The following is an 18,190-nucleotide window of genomic DNA, read 5'->3' as shown; positions in this document are numbered from 1 at the left end:
GGACTCTAATGCTTGCTACTTTGACAAGGCCCAACTCTGACTCCGAAAGGGTATTTTTAATATCAACCGTCTTATGAAAACGTCCTCTCTTGACCTTATCCATCGATGATAATGTTTCCTTCTTTGACTAGGTTCAACTATAATTGAGTTATGACTCCGAAAGATTATTTTTGACATCGACCATCATAAGAAAGTTTCCTCTTAATGAACAATTTAATATACTTGCACACCAAGACCGATTCTTGCCCTTTATCAGCCATCAACTACTTCGACTTGGATACTGGAAAACTTTAATATCATAATTTAGCACATTTTCTATGTTTCTATTCGCACTGTAGTTTATATTTGTGTATTTCATATATTGCCCAAAACTAGAGTTGTTTAAACCTATCCGTATACTGACAGATCGAAAAGAATGCAGAAAATATCTAGAGCAAGGCACCAGGGAAACAATGGAGCACTCTTGTGCACTTATCACGCATTGGCAAGACTGCGCTGTAATCTGTATCTGGGGTTCCCACGGTATGATACACTTCGCGTCAAGCGCAGGCAACCTAAAGTATGACTACTCTTCATGGACCTGATAACTGAACACCATCTAGTGTCGCAAGGGACCATAACTGGTCTATGCGTGGCTCATTGGCCTACCAGACGAACCTAAACCTATCCGCAATCGAATAAATTTGTTAATTTGTCCTTCATTGCCACAAAAAAGTGTCTCCTGAACTCAATTCATATTAAAATATATTCAGTTTGTTTTACATTAACTTAAACTTCAAGTAGAGCTACCTCTTAGTTTAAAGTCAGAAGGATAACAACTCTGGAATACATGTTTTTAAGCGACTGCTTCAAAGCTTGAAGCCAAAAGTGATTTAGCTTTGGTTGATTTTAACCTTTGTTCGAAAGATGATTTCCATATCGGTCCCAAAGGTGATTTCAATCTCAGTTCCAAATGTGATTTTGGTGTCCGTTCCAAATGTAATTGTGACCTCGGTTGCAAAGACGATTTCAACCTTACTTCCAAAGTGATTTCAACTTCAGTTCCAATGGGGATTTCAACGTTAATTTCAAAAATGATTTCAACGTCTCTTCCAAAAGTGATTTTGTCTCAATTCTAAAGGTGAGTTCAACCTCAGTTTGAAAGATGATTTCAATAACGGTTTCTAAAATGATTTCAATCTGTGTTACAAAGTAATTTAAACTTCAGTTCCAAAGGTAAGTTCAACCTCAGTTTTAAAAATGACTTTAATCTCAATTTCAGAAGTGATCTCAATCTCAGTTCCCAAGATGATTTCAACCTCATTTCCAAATTCTATTTTCCCCTAACTTAAGGAGCTGAATTCAACCTCTAAAGATGATTTTAATTTCTACTGCAAAAATGATTTCAAAACAAGTGAGTCGCAAAAAATTCCGCATCCGTTCTTAATTATGAGGAGTTCTCTTCCTCATCAGTACTCAACCGAAACAAAGCTTGTTGACACTTCAAGGTGTTGCAATTATGTCGCACTTCCCAACACATCCCTGATTTCATTATTGAAATGCGTAACACAGTTAGGGAAATGTCAACCAACACGTTCGGTCTATTTAGCATAACCTCCAAAACCATTCCTGGTGTTCAATCATAATCATCACCGCCGTCATAACAAAGCAGTGATCACTACTTATCATCTTTTTTCGTCCCGCTGACGTCTCCTGTCACTTACAAACCTTTCTAATACCAAAGAATTTCTTTTTTTCGCATTTTTTTGTAGACAACTGTAGAACTTGACATAAGCACAATTTTTTTTGGCCCATCCATTATCTATTTAACAATTTTTTGCCCGCATTCACAGCTGTTGATCAAATAAATACCACTTTACCCCCCACACGGGTGCGAGCAATGCCGACCAATGGTCACAACGACAACTAATGTCAAACCCGTTGCCGCTGCTGCTGCTGTTGGCGAACGCAGACAATAGATTTTTCATTTTTTCCCGATAGTTTTCCTGAAAGCTTTCACGCGTACACGAGCCCAACGACGATGAATGTATGTACGTACTTAACCATGTGTCTGTATGTGTGTGCGTGTTGGCATTTTGCATTTTTCACCCGTTTCGGCTTCCGAGCAGTTTGCGTTCGACGTTGAGTACCGCATGAATTTTGGCATGCGACCAATTTGTCTAAATCGCATACGAATCAAATGTGTATTGTATTTGAAGAGGAAAAGAAATGGAAGAAGAACAAGATTTTAACATAGAAATTAATTTAAATGAAGTATATAAAAATAAAAACAAAACAACTGAAATGATATAACAAAAAAATTGACTTTATTTATAGAATTAAGTTTATTACTGAAAGAAGTGAAATGTAAATCATAAATGCAGTATTTTTTCGACTTAACTAGCAAAAGCAGTTTCTATGATTGACAGTTCTTTCTCTATCTTTAGTTTTAATCGAAAATTGAACAATCAAGTTTTAAGAAAAATGCATTGAATGATCTCCGACCAGACTAGGATTCGACAATATTTTCCTTAATTACGAATTTATCTACACTTCAGTTAAAGTTTCTTCTTAATCAAACGTTTTTAGCCTCAATTTTTTATGGCTATATGGTTCAATAAATCTTTTCAGATGTAGCTGAATGTCAAAAGTCGTCAATCCCGTCTATGGAACTAAAATTAATCTCAATAATATATTCTTGAATAATGTAAATAATTTCTAGCGGTTACAAGATTGGTCTTTGATCTGCAAGTCTTTAAGGCGTTAAATCCACATCTTAGGTAGATCACTAAGTAGTTGATTTTTTCACAGCCAACTTCAGAACAAAGTCGTTGGTCAATACAAATGGAATAAGAACTCGAGAAATTGCTGAAAGACTTTCATAAAATGTTTTACACAATCGCGTAATTGTTTTTATTATTATTGTTGTGCGTAAATTGGAATTAAAAACGTAGTTACTTAGCGAACGACCAGCGAACAAGTCAGTTGCTACAGAGTATAATAGTTTAGTTCTCCTTACAAACGAAATCACTGAAAACTAAACGAGATAGATATAGGGTGACGAGAAAAGTTAAAATCCAGTTGACTGTCTGTCTGTTCGTCCGACCGCCCATGCAAGCTGCAACTTAAGTAAAAATTAAGATAGCTTGATGAAATTTAGTACGAGCTCGTAGATGGGCGTAGTCGGACTATTGCCATGCCCACAATTTGTGATATACATATATGTATAACTGAAATTAAAAAAATAATTCTTCTCGTATAATGGCATGTCTGTATCCCAAAAATGGACCAATACTTACCTCAGCCCCCATATACTTAAAATAAAGATTTTCGAACTTCCGAGCAATGACTTTGTACCGCATATATCGACCAATATGTGAGTTATCTTAGTGGAAATAAGAGACCTTATTTTACACATAAGAGTGTGCCTTTGTGCCAAAAATAGTTAAATTTGAGCAAAAACTTGGTCTAGCCCCCATATAACTAATATTAGGATTTTCGAACATACGGTTGACTTTACGCTATATGATTTTCTTTTACACCTTAAAGTATTTCCCCGGCTTTGGTTTTTGCAAGTTGCAAGAGTATAAAATGTTCGATTGCACCCGAACTTAGCCCTTCTTTACTTGTTTGTTATTATTATTATTTTTTTAGTTAAAATTTTTGATTATTGACAAAATGACAAAAAGTTTTTTTATGAAAAAAATTAAATTTCAGATCACCAGGCATGCAAAATCAAAATCGATATCAAACAATTTTATTCTTTGATCATTTCTGACAAATATACATATCTATGAAGGCCGTATGGAATTTTCAGCACGATCAGTTTGATTTAATAGTTTTTTTACAAATACACTCATATCCACGAAACTAATAGTCGGATCAACTTCAAGTTTGTAGATAATATTTTAAACTATTTGTACAATCAATACGAGTATATGTATGTAGGTATGGTATATGCAAAAACAAGAAAAAACGTTAACTTCGCCGTTTCACCGAAACTAAAATAACTTTTACAGATAAAAAATAGTTTTCATACAAAAATGGACTTCAAATCACTCACTTTGTATGACAGCAACTGTTCGGATCTAAAAAATATTCAGATATTGTTGTAATGATTTTTAGATAATCCGTGCCAAATTTCGCAAAAAAATATCTTGTCAGATAAAAAGGTTTTTTATATAAGAACTTGATTTCGATCGCTCACTTTGCATGAGAGCTCTAAGCTATGGTGGTCCAATATCTGCGGTTCCGATATACATATACATATATATATAAACAGACAGGAGGTGGCAAACTTAATATACCTTCTTCAGGCTATAATAATGCATGAGTCATTCAGCATAAGCCACAAATGTTGGGAAGAAAGACGAGCTCTCAAAAATAAGAATGGGTTTGATTAATTGTACTGCTTTACAGAGTAAATCTCGTAAGCACTTTGAACTTCTAGAAAGAGTCGAGAGTTTGTATAGCATTAATAGAACTCTGATATTTTCAATATCGTCCTTTTAAAATAAGTTTTTCGCACAGCCAACAAATTTTCTGAAAAAAAATAAAAGTTTCAAAATAATTTTTAATATTTGTGAAAAACAGCTGTCTGGTTAAATTTTTGGCTGCTTTAATTTTGCTGGCATCGCTTTAATTGCCTTTGTATGTTCATTCTAAAAATACAAAAACATAGTTGTTAATAAAATTATGATTTGTGTAGGAAAATATAATCAATCGTTTTCTAGTAGCATGTGGTATTTGTATACGCATGTAGGTATGAATATACTATATATAATATACGCTATAGTTTCAAAAATCACTTTGAAGAGTGTGAAATTATTATTTTGTGGCGCATAAAGTAATATCTTTGGCGTTCGCTTATTAAATTTTATTCGTTATACTCTATATATATTTTACATACATAAAAGTATCTAATAGACAGATATGTATATGCCTCCATTAAGCAAACTATATGTACATGTAGTGTTGTCTGATGTTAAACTTTGAAATGAACACGTGCCAACTTTGAAAACAATATTTTCTGGTGCTCATTGAACTCATGACTAATCTATCTTCCTTCACATGTATACAAATATATGCACATGTTCGTTTATATAGACACTTACGTATATATGTACATATGTATGTACTATATATAATAAAATTATTTGACACATCTGCGAAGAAAGCACATTTTATATATTTTGATATTTCTTTGCTAAAATCGCTCTCATTCTGCTAATAGCTTAGCAAAAATTACAAGATTTTTATTTCTTTTTTAAGTTTTTTAAGGGCAAAAAGATATGTATTCTTTAATTTACATGACAGTGAAATGTCTGACCTTCAACATGGCAGTTCAAGTGCACATGCTACGAATAAATACTGGTACTTAACACTCGACACTAAAAGATTATCTTGAAGAGCCTACATTATCTTCAAAATTAAAAATTTTTCTTTGATTTTTTTCACAAAAATGTATGTCAAAACAGAGCACTTTGTAGTCTCAAGTAGATACTTGGTTTTTATATGATCAACAAACAGTAAAATGAAGTCTCTTATTAGTTCAATAAACAAGCAACTACCGCCTTTGGACTGAATATCAAGAATTCGAAAGAGTTTTTCAAAAATTCTCTAAAAATTGTTATCCAAAAACATTGAAACTACATATATGTACTGTAGGAAGTTCTTAGAAGTTACTTGAAGTTTAAATTCAAAGTTTATTGATTTTGTTTAATTTTACAATCTATAAGTTCAGATTTTATACGAATATTTAAAATACGATTCGGCTGAGTCTGATTAGCCCTCTAAGAGAATGTACTATAAAACAGTCATCTTGCGATAGTGGCAACATCGGGTGGTGAGACCAAGTATTAGGTACGCAACTAAGTTCCCGCTGTTTGTCAATAGATAGCTCCAGCAGTTGGTAGTGGTCGATTGTTATGTATCCAAAACGTGATAAACTTAACCTGGACATTTGAAGAAGAAACTACGTTTTCACTTTAATGACTTTGATAATGAATCCTAAACTTTTGATTATGTGAGCATGCTCGATTTTTGGCAAATAATCGTGATTTTGGGAACCCCTAAAGAGTTTCGAAAGTGGTGCCCCAAGGTAAACTATATATCGTCACCTGAAATGCAAAATAACGTAACAACATTTTCGGAAATTTACAGTGGCATGAATGAAACACGAAATAAAATGGAACATGAGTGAAAAAAAAATTTTAATATTGGTTAAAACTGGTTTATATCTGAACGCAGAACGTGAAAATGTTGAACATATGTAATGTTATGTATGTAATTTGAAGTAATGAAGCGTAATCAATAAGACACTCAATATGATGATACGTTATTTTGCATATGGTCTGCAAAATATGCAGATAGTCTTCTTTGCCCATTATTCCATAGAATTTTGTAGGGGTACTACATGCCAGCGAAGGCAGCAGTAATCTGATACCATGACGGCCCTTCCACCATACTTCATTATTTGTGTAACATGGTTCCTTTGGATGGTCTCCCCAATGGCAACGTCAGCAATATTATTTGCCAACTGTTTGAAAATTATTAAAATATTTTGATTCGGCTGACCGGATTAAAACCTTCCAGTCATCTGCTATCTACATAATTTCGGTGCTCTCTGGCGAATTTCAAGTGTTCCTTAACATTATATACTGACAATACAGGTTTTTATGTTTTATGTTTTTGCTTATGAAATAAACATATTAACTATTAAAAAAATATTTAGATATTGACCGAGGAAATGAGGTTTTTCCAACGAAGATAATGTCATTAAACCTATTAAGTATTCATTTTCTTCACAAAAAATACTTTTTTAAGAAGTCAACATTTTGTCTAATGGCCATTATATCAATTTAAAGTTTTAATATTTTTTTGGCTTAAGATTCCGAGAGAATTTAAAGCAGAAAAATCTTCCTCACCGCCAAACACCTTTTTTCGAAGGTTCACCTATTATTTTATTATATTATATTATTTTTATTCTTTTTTTTAAATAAAATGCCTCTTCAAGAAAAGTGCACAAAAACGGTATTTTTTCTGAATCGTAAGTACAAGTAAACATAACCCCTTAAAATTTTCTCTTCTTTTTCATGTCTTAAGACATGAGATACAACTATTATTAATGAATAAGTTAATTTGCTAAAATTATTCTGCTCAATACATCTACTCACTCATATATTAAACTAAAATATATATGATTTAAAACATCATTTTCGTTTTCAATGGGGAATAGTAAATATGAGTTAGTGCAACAAATCGGAATTTCACACTTTTTCACCGTGAAAAACTAAAATTGTTCTTGCTGGCCTTTATTTTCACCGCTACACGCTACCTATGCGAATTTCCAACGCTCAAATACAATGACACAGATTAATGACCGAAGGCTGGAGCATCAAAAGCAATTACAACAAGAACAACAATACGAGCAATTAAAACCGTAACATAAACATAAGCAATTTGCAAATAAATGTGAAACCAAAATTACTAAAATTAGCCAAAAATCGTATAAATTTAGAACCAAACTCAGTTTACAACCGGCAACATTGAGTGAGGTGAGTGAGCAACAATAAAATTGAAAATAGTTGAAGAGTGCTCCCGAATGAATGAAGAAAATGCGTACACGAAAAAGAAATCAAGTGCTGCAGCTTGTCGGTCCACGCTCATTGGCTGTCCGGCTAACGAAACTATTAATTAAAAGATTTGTAACGCAGACAGTTTGCAGATCTGCTTTGCTATGCTTATGCTCCGCACTCGAATTCGTTTGCTGATTTTTTTCGTTTATTTTTTATTTGCCGCTAAAAATGTCAATGCTCGCTGCGCGGCAGAACTCAAATTGCCAACAGATTGCGTAAAAACACACATAATAAAAATCAGTCTTGAAAGGAAAACTTGAAAATGAAGCGGCCAGTTTGCTATTTTTGTGTAAAAAAAAAAAAAACAAGAAACAAAAAAAAAAACAATTTAAAAGTATAAAAAATGAACACAGTGGCTAAAGTCTGCATGTGTTTCTGGTTTAAGGAAAGCGTGCGAAAAATTCAAATTTCCGTTGACGCACACGAAACTCGTACATGCGCATTGAAAAAAGAGCAAATAGATAAATAATATATTTTTTGCGTAATGCAGCTGTTTTTTATAAATTTTTGTTGTTTTATGAAAATTTTAATTCTTTCCACTTTTGTGCACACATATCTTTTTAATACTTCAGCTGATATTTAGTTATGTGGAGCTCAATGAATGAGTTCAATAGGGTGGTCAGTTGCTTCTACGAAAAAAGTCACTTGAAAAATGGTTGAACATTGTTACTAGTTTTCCAAAATTTTATTGAAAATTTTATGTGTAGTATCTAATGTAACTCTTAAAAATGTCACGTTTTAAATTTTATAAATAGTTCTAGTATGATTTTGCTGCTAAATAAGCTAAAGGGTGATCCACTTCGAGGTTCCCAACTTTATTAAAGAAGAAACACAAAAGCTTAAAATTTAATGGAAATGTTCATTATCGTTCGAAAGAATATTCTTTGGCATTTATTTTTTGAAAACTATCTCATTCAAATGTTGGCCGCGGCTACGTCTCAGATGGTCCATCCGTTGAATCCAATTTTCGATGACTCGTTCGAGCATTTCGACTGGTAACCGGCGAATGACACGTGTGATGTTTTGCTTCAAGGTCTGAATCGAAGCGGGATTGTCCCCATAAACTTAAGACTTTACATATCCCACAAGAAAAATTCTAAAAGTCTTACGGTGTGATATCACATGATCTTGGTGGCCAATCGACCGACCCAAAACATGAAATTAGCTGCTCACTGAAGTGTTCTCTCCATAAATGTAAAATTTAAGTGTAAGTGGTTGATGTAAAGTGTGGGAAGTGGCGCCGTCTTGTTGAATGTCGCCGAGATCACGAGCTTTTCAATTCCAGACATCAAATAGTCGGTTATCATAGCGCGATAGCGGCCGCCATTGACGGTAACGTTCTCTCCGGCATCATTTTTGAAGAAATATGGACTGATTATTCCACCGGGCCACAAACCACACCAAACCAAACTAGTTGTAAGACTCTCGCGGAGAAGAAAAGCTTTTTAAGAAGGTTCATGGACCTATTATTTACAATATTAACATTAGTTTCAAGCTTCTTGACTTCTTCAGCGTTTCTTAAGACGAGGTCGCAGTCATTAAGGTAGCAGAAGATCCACTGAACTCAGTACCTACTGTGAAAGTAGGGAAGCGGTACTCACTCACTAACTCGGCTCACCAATCTTGCGTTTAAGCCTAGTTAAGAAATGCCGAACTTCTCTACCAATGGCATCGCGTCTCTTTGTGATAAGATTAATATGGAAGTCAGATCACAACAGAATCGTATGTAGGGTGATGAGCTGGTATAAAAAACAGCTTAGCACCGATTTCAATAGAATGGGCCGGATCAGAGCTTCGCTCTTTTCGTGCGTTCTGCTACTGAATAGTTGGAATTTGCAGGTACTTGGCCGTCGTCGGGTTGAGTTCTTCCGGTATCGCACGCTCTTTTTGGCATAAAGTTGATTGCAAGAGGTCTACTAAGCTCTTTACACTCAGTAAAGTTAACTTTTCGCAAGTTGTAGGAGTTCTTATTGGTCATTGCCCTATTGATGTCCACGTCGTAAGATTGAAAATTTTACTGGATATCAGTTTCTACAGCTGTTTCGAAGTAGATAAAATAGAAGACTCTCAACATTTTCTTATTATTTAACCCAGCTTTGCAAAATGAAGACTTAAACACCAGGGAGCTCACACTTCCTTTCTGTTGGAAATAAAAATAAAACGCTTGAGCAGATTTGTATTGTTCTCAAGGCGCTTTATCGACTAATAAGATCTGATTATAGGACTCGTATTTCATTTCTTACAAAGGACTGTATACAGTACTCCAAGTGCGATCTCTATCTTGACGATCCAAACCAAATTTTCACGATATCTATTCACGTTTTTTTTTTCGTTTTTGTTACGACCACTGAACTGAACATCCCTAATGCTTAAATTAATATTCGATTTACCATGCGTATTATCATATGTAGTATGTTTAGTAGTATGTAGAAGTATGTATCTGCCGGCTAATTGACAGATATTGGCTTGCCTAAAACATGAATTACCAATTCGGATACTAGGGGCGCTCAATGAATTTATTCCTCAGAAATTCATTTTCATTAATAAAATCTCAAAATATTTAATTAACAAACACTAACGGATTTGATGATATTTTGCCTTCTATAAAATAGCGAGCCATATAGCTTGTTCATTGAGAGATTTCGTAGATCAGGCAATTTGATGACGATTAACAAATATTTTTTTTAATTAGCTTAGAGATCCGCTAACAGTCACTATTGGAAAACTGATTTGATTCTGATTGCTAAGTTTGTATGACAGCTTTATGGTATAGTGGCCCGATATCGGCGGTTCCGACAAAGAAGCAGTTTCTTAGGGAGAAAAGAACGTATGCAAAACTTCAGATCGATATTTCAAAAACCGAGGGACTAAGTAGAATATGTACAGACAGACGGATATGGCTAAGTCGACTCAGATTTTCATACTATAATTTAGATATATATTTTATAGGGTATCCGACGTTTCCGTCTGAGTGTTACAAACATCGAGGCAAACTTAATATACCCTGTTCAGGGTATAAAAAGTACCTAAACCTTTCTGTATTTCCCTAACTATATATAGTGCACATGTTTTGTCAAAATATTTTTCTCCATTTACTTTTTTAAATATTTAATATAATATTTTAGTGCCAGATGTTTGTTCTACATTACTGTTAAAATTCGGGAAAACTCACACGAACACATCTATGTATAATAGAATTTGTATACACACATGTGAGTACAACGCTTAGATCAATAAAAAAAAAACGAAAAGTTTTCGACAAAATTAAAAAATTGTTATACTTTTGTGATTTTTATGTTGTTGAAATATTTATGTTTTTGCTATTAGCTTGTATTTAATTATTTTGCGCCGCTTTGAAAAGATGACTTGCCGTCATTTCCGAGAAAGGGATGAGTACAATATGAATGATGACAAGAGGTTAATGAACTTGGTTATTAAAAAAAATATTTGTAATAATTTGCAATTAGGGAATTGCTTTCTTTAAAGGCATAATTTGGCAATAATTTCATATTTGACTAATAAAATGTATATTTAAAACAGAAAAAGTTAACTTCGGCTGGACCGAAGCTACTTGCATACTACTTTTCACAGTTACAATAAGATGTATAAAGAGGTTTAAAAAGATTTGAATCTTGATATTCATCAACAATATGAAGATTGTAGCGTGGCCTTAGAAAATAATCTACACATGTTTAATTTCGTAAAGATATCTCTTAAAATAAAAATGTTGTTCATACAAGAACTTGATCACGTTGTATGGCAGCTAAGTACATACATATATCCAATAGATATCCGATATCGAGATTCTCGACAAATTAGCAGCTTCTTGAGCTGAAAAAATGGGTGCAAAATTTTAGAAATATACATCAAAAACTGAGGGTCTAGTTTGAGTAAATCATCGTACTATTCGCAACACCATCACTCACCTTGAGGCCCAGCATTCATTATTGGATAATACTCGTATTCGACCAAAGAGACCAGGTCCAGCACTCAGTGAAGGAAATATATGTAGCTGAAGACCGTGGAGACTCGATTGGGCACCGTTCGAAGCAACTCTGACTGACGTATGGATCGGTCGAGAGTCGAGAGTCGAGATCTTAAATTGAAAGCATACAAAATACAGCTTTTGCAAGAACTGAAGCCACTCCATCTTCCCAAGCGACATCTCTTCGTTCCATGGGCTCTTGAAACGTTCCCGGAAGAACTGACGTTTTCAATTAAAATTTTGTTCAGCAATGAGCAACCTGAAGAGTTTCAAGAACTGTCATTTCAATCTTAATAAAAATAAAACGGTTTTGTGTGGTTTGGGGTCCGGTGGCATCATCGGTCCATATTTCTTCAAAAATGCTGCCGGTGAGAACGTAACGGTTAATGGCGACCGCTATCGCACCATGTTATTAGACTATTTAATGCCTGGAGTTTAAGCTCGTTATCTTGGCGATTTTTGGTTTCAACAAGATAGCGCCAATTTCCGCACATCGCATCAAGCAATGTATTTATTGAGAGAACACTTAGGTGAGGAGATAATTTCACGTTTTGGGCCGATCAATTAGTCACTAAGATCATGCAATATCAGACCGTTAGACTTTTAGAATTTTTTTTTGTGGGGATATGTAAAGTCTTAAGTTTATGCGACAATCCCGCAACGATTCAGGCCTTGGAACAAATCATAACGTGAGTCATTCACCAGTTACCAGTCGAAATACTCGAACGAACCATCAAAAATTGGACTCAACGGAAGGATCAGCTTAGACGTAGCCGCGGCTAACATTTAGAAGAGATAATATTCAAGAGTAAATGCCAAATAACGTTCTTTCGAATGGTAATAAACATTCCTTATTAAATTTGAAGTTTCTGAATTTTTTCTTTAAAAAAGTAGGGAACCCTGAAATGGATCACCCTTTATAAGTATAATATAACATATAATACACCCCATTCACAAGAATACTTCGTCTAGTCTGTCAATGTAAAACAATCATTCATCTAATTATATGCCAAACATCAATCGCTGTACCCTCATTCCTAATGGGGTTAATGTGCAGGGTGACTCATAGGCAAATAATAAACTTTTAGACTTTAAACGCAGTCACACACAGTTTGTTTTTGTTTTTGGTTTTTTTATTTGGGAACAAAATAATCACTAGTTGAAATATGTATTATATAGTTGTCATGTGTTGGTAAATTGAAATAAAAAGTATATTTTAATAGGTAAACACAAATTAGGTTAACGTAATAGCACTTTAAGGTGCTTGCTAAGATAAAACAAAAAATATTTAAATACATATGTATGTACATGTTCTTGCGTGTTTTTAGGTGTTGAAAGATAATTATGGCATTAATGGTCGATAACGTCAATGTTTTGGTTGCTAAATATACAGGGTGATTTATTACGATAATAGATTTACAGTTTACTCTTAAGAATAACTCGATAAAAGTTTAAATGGGTTTTGGTTTAAAAAAACGTGATTATATTCTTTTCAATTTAAGAGAATTTATTTCTTTTAAATTTACTCTGATTAAAGAAGTCAACTACTCAGGTATAACGCTTGAAACCACGTCCAATTTATATGCTAAGATTCATCTCAACTTGTTCTTTGTCATTTTGGCATCATATAGTCCACCTTAAAAGTCGAGTTATTAGTCTAATAAACAAATATTACTTGGAAGAGTTTGAGAATTGAAACTAAGAATCCCAAAAATCTCAATCGCCTTCAAAAATATTTTTTTCGATTATAATGTAAAAACAGGTTAATAGTAATCAAAAAGTTACTCAAGTTCTCTCGGTGATATACATATATTCATGTTTTCTTGAAGGGATAGATGAGGAACTGTTTTGTAGGTGATGTTGTTTTTAGTAAAATAGTGGTACAATATATGTTCTATTCGTGTAGGTAAATATAAGCGACTCACGTATCAGACTATATAGCCTCAAGGTTAGATATCAAGAACATTTTCCGGGTGAGAATAAAAAGTTTTATAGAGGAGGATGAAACATAAATGGGAATTGCACAGCGACCTAAGTTCTATTGTGTCCAAGGAGGATGATGCTACCCCTATACATATGTATCGGCGGGTCTAAATTGTACTGCGGAGTAGGTGCCGGTATATACTCCAATGTTCTCTCTCTCTCTCTCTCTCTCTCTATCAACCAACAGTTTCTAAGCGGAAGTACTAGTAGTAGAGAATACATGTCCCGTTCTATTGAATGACTACGAGAGGATGAAGAAAGCAAGCATTTACATGGATAGCCAAGCAACTATACTATATACATACTTATATATGTATATATAGCCAAGAAACTCTGCTGACCTTGTGGACTTATTAATTTCAGCGTAATCAACAATTGCAGGAAGCTGAACCATTTCAGCAACGAAAAAGTAGACGAGTTGTGCAAGAAGCCTTTTTAGATGAATCCAAGGCGGAGCAAATACCATGCCCACAGGTGGAAAGCAATAACCAACTACAAGATAAAGAAGCAGAAATGGCCGAAGTATGATAAGGCTAGAACCATGGACTTACTACACAGTTCCAGGAATAGTATTTACAGACTTGCAGCTGCTAAAATGGGCACCGACCTTTTAGAGAACATGTGGTAACACCTATAACAATATTTGTCAAAGCTGCAAGTTATAAGTTGGAGGGAACAAGGAAACCGTTTCCACTCTGTTAAAGGCCAGTTGTAACACAAACTAGACACTGCATACCTGAAACACACCAGCCTTGAATGAGTGTCTACAAAAAGTATAACGTATATAAGTACTTTCATGAAGATAACCAAAAAGTTTCAGCGCAAAGATAAAATGAGCCTGTCGTAGAGATCATATATTAGGGCATCAAAATGTCACATCCAGCGCTAATTGAGTCCGAAATTCCTGCGTACCTATGTATATGTTTAGAGCCTCTTTCTTATATACACTTTATTGTTTTAGGTAGACTTATGTGTGTGAGCTCAGTACTCGCATTATTTTTGGAAAGTTCTTTTCGTTTTTCAAAACTTACTGAAGTAGTTAGTTTGAAAACACAATGGGCCTTCTTCACTCCATCCGGAAGGGTTAATGTTGAACTTTGTTACAGACAAAAAATGTTTAAGCTTATAATAGACAGTCGTTCGTTTAAGAGAGGAGCCTGCTTTAGAGGCTTCAAAAATTTTTCGGATGCGAATTCTTTAATATTCTGCCTTTGGGAAGCAATTGCCTGATGCCTCTCGCATGTGCATTTGCCGGACGGCGGGCAGGATGCACGTCGCAATTTCTATCTGAAGTCATTCGTTTAATGTCTAGTTGTCAAAAATGCTTTCTGAAATTTTACTAGTCTATGTTCCAATTACTTTCGCCATAAAATCAATCAACACAAAATATAATGTGCCAAAAATTATAAAACATGGTTTTTTGACCATCCTTTTTTTGTAAACGCTCACATTTTATAACAAAGCGATTATTTATGACAATATTATAGCAGCCGTCAGCCAGCTGAAAAGCAACTCTGAAACAAGAACAAAGTTAATAATTCTTGAAGCATGCAATTTATCATGGAAATATATTTTCGAAATATTCCATTAAAATTGTGCAAAACCGTTCAAGTGTTTTCCATTCGAGTTTTATAATTTGTTTTGTTGCATTTAAAATAAATAAAAAATGGGTGAAGCTGACAATACACATTATGTTCTAACTTAGCACTTCTATTGTATTTTTAAAATCTTTGAACAAACAACACCACTTAAATCAGTTTGCCGGCTAATTTATAGACCTTGAAAAAATATCCGCGATCGGTTGCATTTTCCGTAAGAAAAATATTATATACATCAAGGTGTCCGTTATTTACCAAATTGATTATTTTTGACGAGACGCCCCCTAAACTTTTAGTGTTCCATCTAAAAAAAATATCAGACCAAAAAAAGCCCTTAATTTTCATAATAAACCTTGTCCCAAACACGATACATTTCCCATTTAAATAACATGGGATTTTGCCACTTTTTACGAATATTTGTTTTTTCTTTGGAACTTTTTCGTTTGTAGGAATAAAAAAAGTCATATTCTTGTACAGAATTGAATGCTCTACAAAAGTCTTGACAATTTTTCGATATACTCACTCCTTTAAAAGTTATTTAAGGTTAAAGTTAACTTCTGGGTAATTTCTGGAATTTTCGAACTTTTATGGCATATTGAAATTTTTTTTGTAAAATTCAATTGTTTATTCTAAAAAATATATTATGCCTATAGTTTTAAGATAAAAAATAAGAAAAATTTGCAAATCAAATCAAATTTAAGCCATTTAAGTACATCAGATTTCCTTTATTCCTTTCTTAGTTACATTCATTCCTTAGTTACATTTGAATATTACCCAGAAGTTAACTTTAACCTTGAATAACTTTTAAAGGAGTGAGTATATCGAAAAATTGTCAAAATTTTTTTTGTAGAGCATTCAATTCTGTACAAGAATATGACTTTTTTATTCCTACAAACGAAAAAGTTCCAAAGAAAAAAAAATATTCGTAAAAAGTGGCAAAATCCCATGTTATTTAAATGGGAAATGTATCGTGTTTGGGGCAAGGTTTATTATGAAAATTAAGGGCTTTTTATGGTCTGATATTTTTTTTTAGATGGAAAACTAAAAGTTTAGGGGGCGTCTCGTCAAAAATAATCAATTTGGTAAATAACGGACACCCTAATATACATACATACATACATATTATATTATTTGAGTTGATTATAAATGTGACCAAAAATATGTTTAAATAAATGGATTTTGCAAATTAAATAAATTTGCTGATTTAAAAACGAAATAAAATCGTGTTTTTAGATGCAATATTTGTATGTTTTCCACCAAAGTCATGAAACATTTCAACCTTTGATATATTGTGTGTGGACATAAATATGGGTTTATAGGATAGAGACAAGTTGGCGCTGACGAAAAGAATTAGAAACATCTCCGAGATTGTTGCACATAAAGTTAAACAACTTAATTATTTTAATTTTTTGTTAAAAATTGATTTAAATATAAGTTTGTGGAATAGAGACAAGTTGGCGCTGACAAAAAGGATTTAAAACATCTTCGAGTTTATCGCGTATAAAATTAGACAACTTAATTATTATAATTTAGTTTCAAGAATTGATTTTTCAATATTTTTTTGGGGGGGAATTAGTTTTCAATTTTTTTTTTAAGAATTTCATTATTTTAGTTTGCTATAAAATAAAAGAAAACATAACAGAACATATGTGAAAGAGAAAATTCACCACGCAGATAACGTAAAAATATTTCTGCTCAACTCATACAAGTTGACCGAGTTTCACCGCAGCTAGCTCGGAAAGAGACATTTTAACAGTGATGCTTGAACAGAGTATATTTCTATTAAATAACGTTCTAATGTTTTTGCTTAAAGGTAAAACTGACAACCCCGCAAACTCGCAAAACACAGAAAAAAGTGGCATCATAGTTCATGTTGATTTAAAATATTTATCATTTCTAAAATATCTTTCTGTGGCTTACAGAAATCTGCGTCGATATGTATGCTCACTCATACACAAACATACTTACATATTTGCGATAGTTAAGGCTCCGCTGTTAGAGCGTTAAGGAAACCATTGACAATCGTCGGTCGTCTGTTTGTTTTTTCGGTATAGCTCGGACGGTAAAACATGGACGTTGGAGTATCATGGTATGGGCATGCTTTTCTTGGTAAGGTGTAGTACTCATTTATTGGATTGAGGAAAACACGACTGGTGATTCGTATGCCGAAATCCAGAAAACCATGCTACCGTATGCCAGTGAAGAAATGCCGCTTGTTTGGTCGCTCCAGCAGAACAATACTTAAGTAAAGTTGCTAAAAGGTGGTTTTAGAAAAGTAATGTGAAGGTAATAGAATATCCACGAAAGTCCCCTGGCATCAAACCCATTGAAAATTTGTGGACTGATGTTAAGGAGTCAATATCCCGATGTAAACCGATATCGACTGAGCAACTGTGTTTGGCTATACATGGGAGGCAAAGGTCATGCAACCAAATACGAGTATAGACAATATCCAATTTGAAAAAATAAAAATAAAAAAAATTTATTTGACTACCTTTTTGTCGATATTTCGCGTTTAATTTATTACACTACTAAGTTTTAGACACCGATATTCCTCATAACTTTTTCATATATTTATAATCCACTGAAATTAGTTAAACACTTAGTTTTTTTGAGATTTGTTTTACTTATTTACAATTAGCATTATTTTTCTCATTTAACACTGAAAATGCTCAATTCTGTTACTTTCTAGTCTCCTGCTGCAAAACTGTGATGAAACAGGCTAATTATTTTCTGTTGTCAAACCAGAGAACTTAAAACATACTTTACGTTCTCTGATTCATCTGCCAGAGAACGTAAAAGAAAATATACGTTCTCTGCATCAACAGACAATCAGCTGTTCTCAGTTTAGCGCCTAAAGGTATGCCACATTTTAGTTTGATCTCCATGATCAGTTGTTACACTGCCATACCGGCACCGATCTTCCGACAAATAAAACTGCTTCAACTCACGCACAGTACTTTATTCATTCCATTTATAAATACAAAAAAATACTACAGAAATCGATT

Source organism: Bactrocera tryoni, chromosome 2 (genome assembly GCF_016617805.1).
Source record: "Bactrocera tryoni isolate S06 chromosome 2, CSIRO_BtryS06_freeze2, whole genome shotgun sequence".
NCBI classification, from domain to species: domain Eukaryota; kingdom Metazoa; phylum Arthropoda; class Insecta; order Diptera; family Tephritidae; genus Bactrocera; species Bactrocera tryoni.
Note: the sequence above shows the minus strand (reverse complement) of the source record.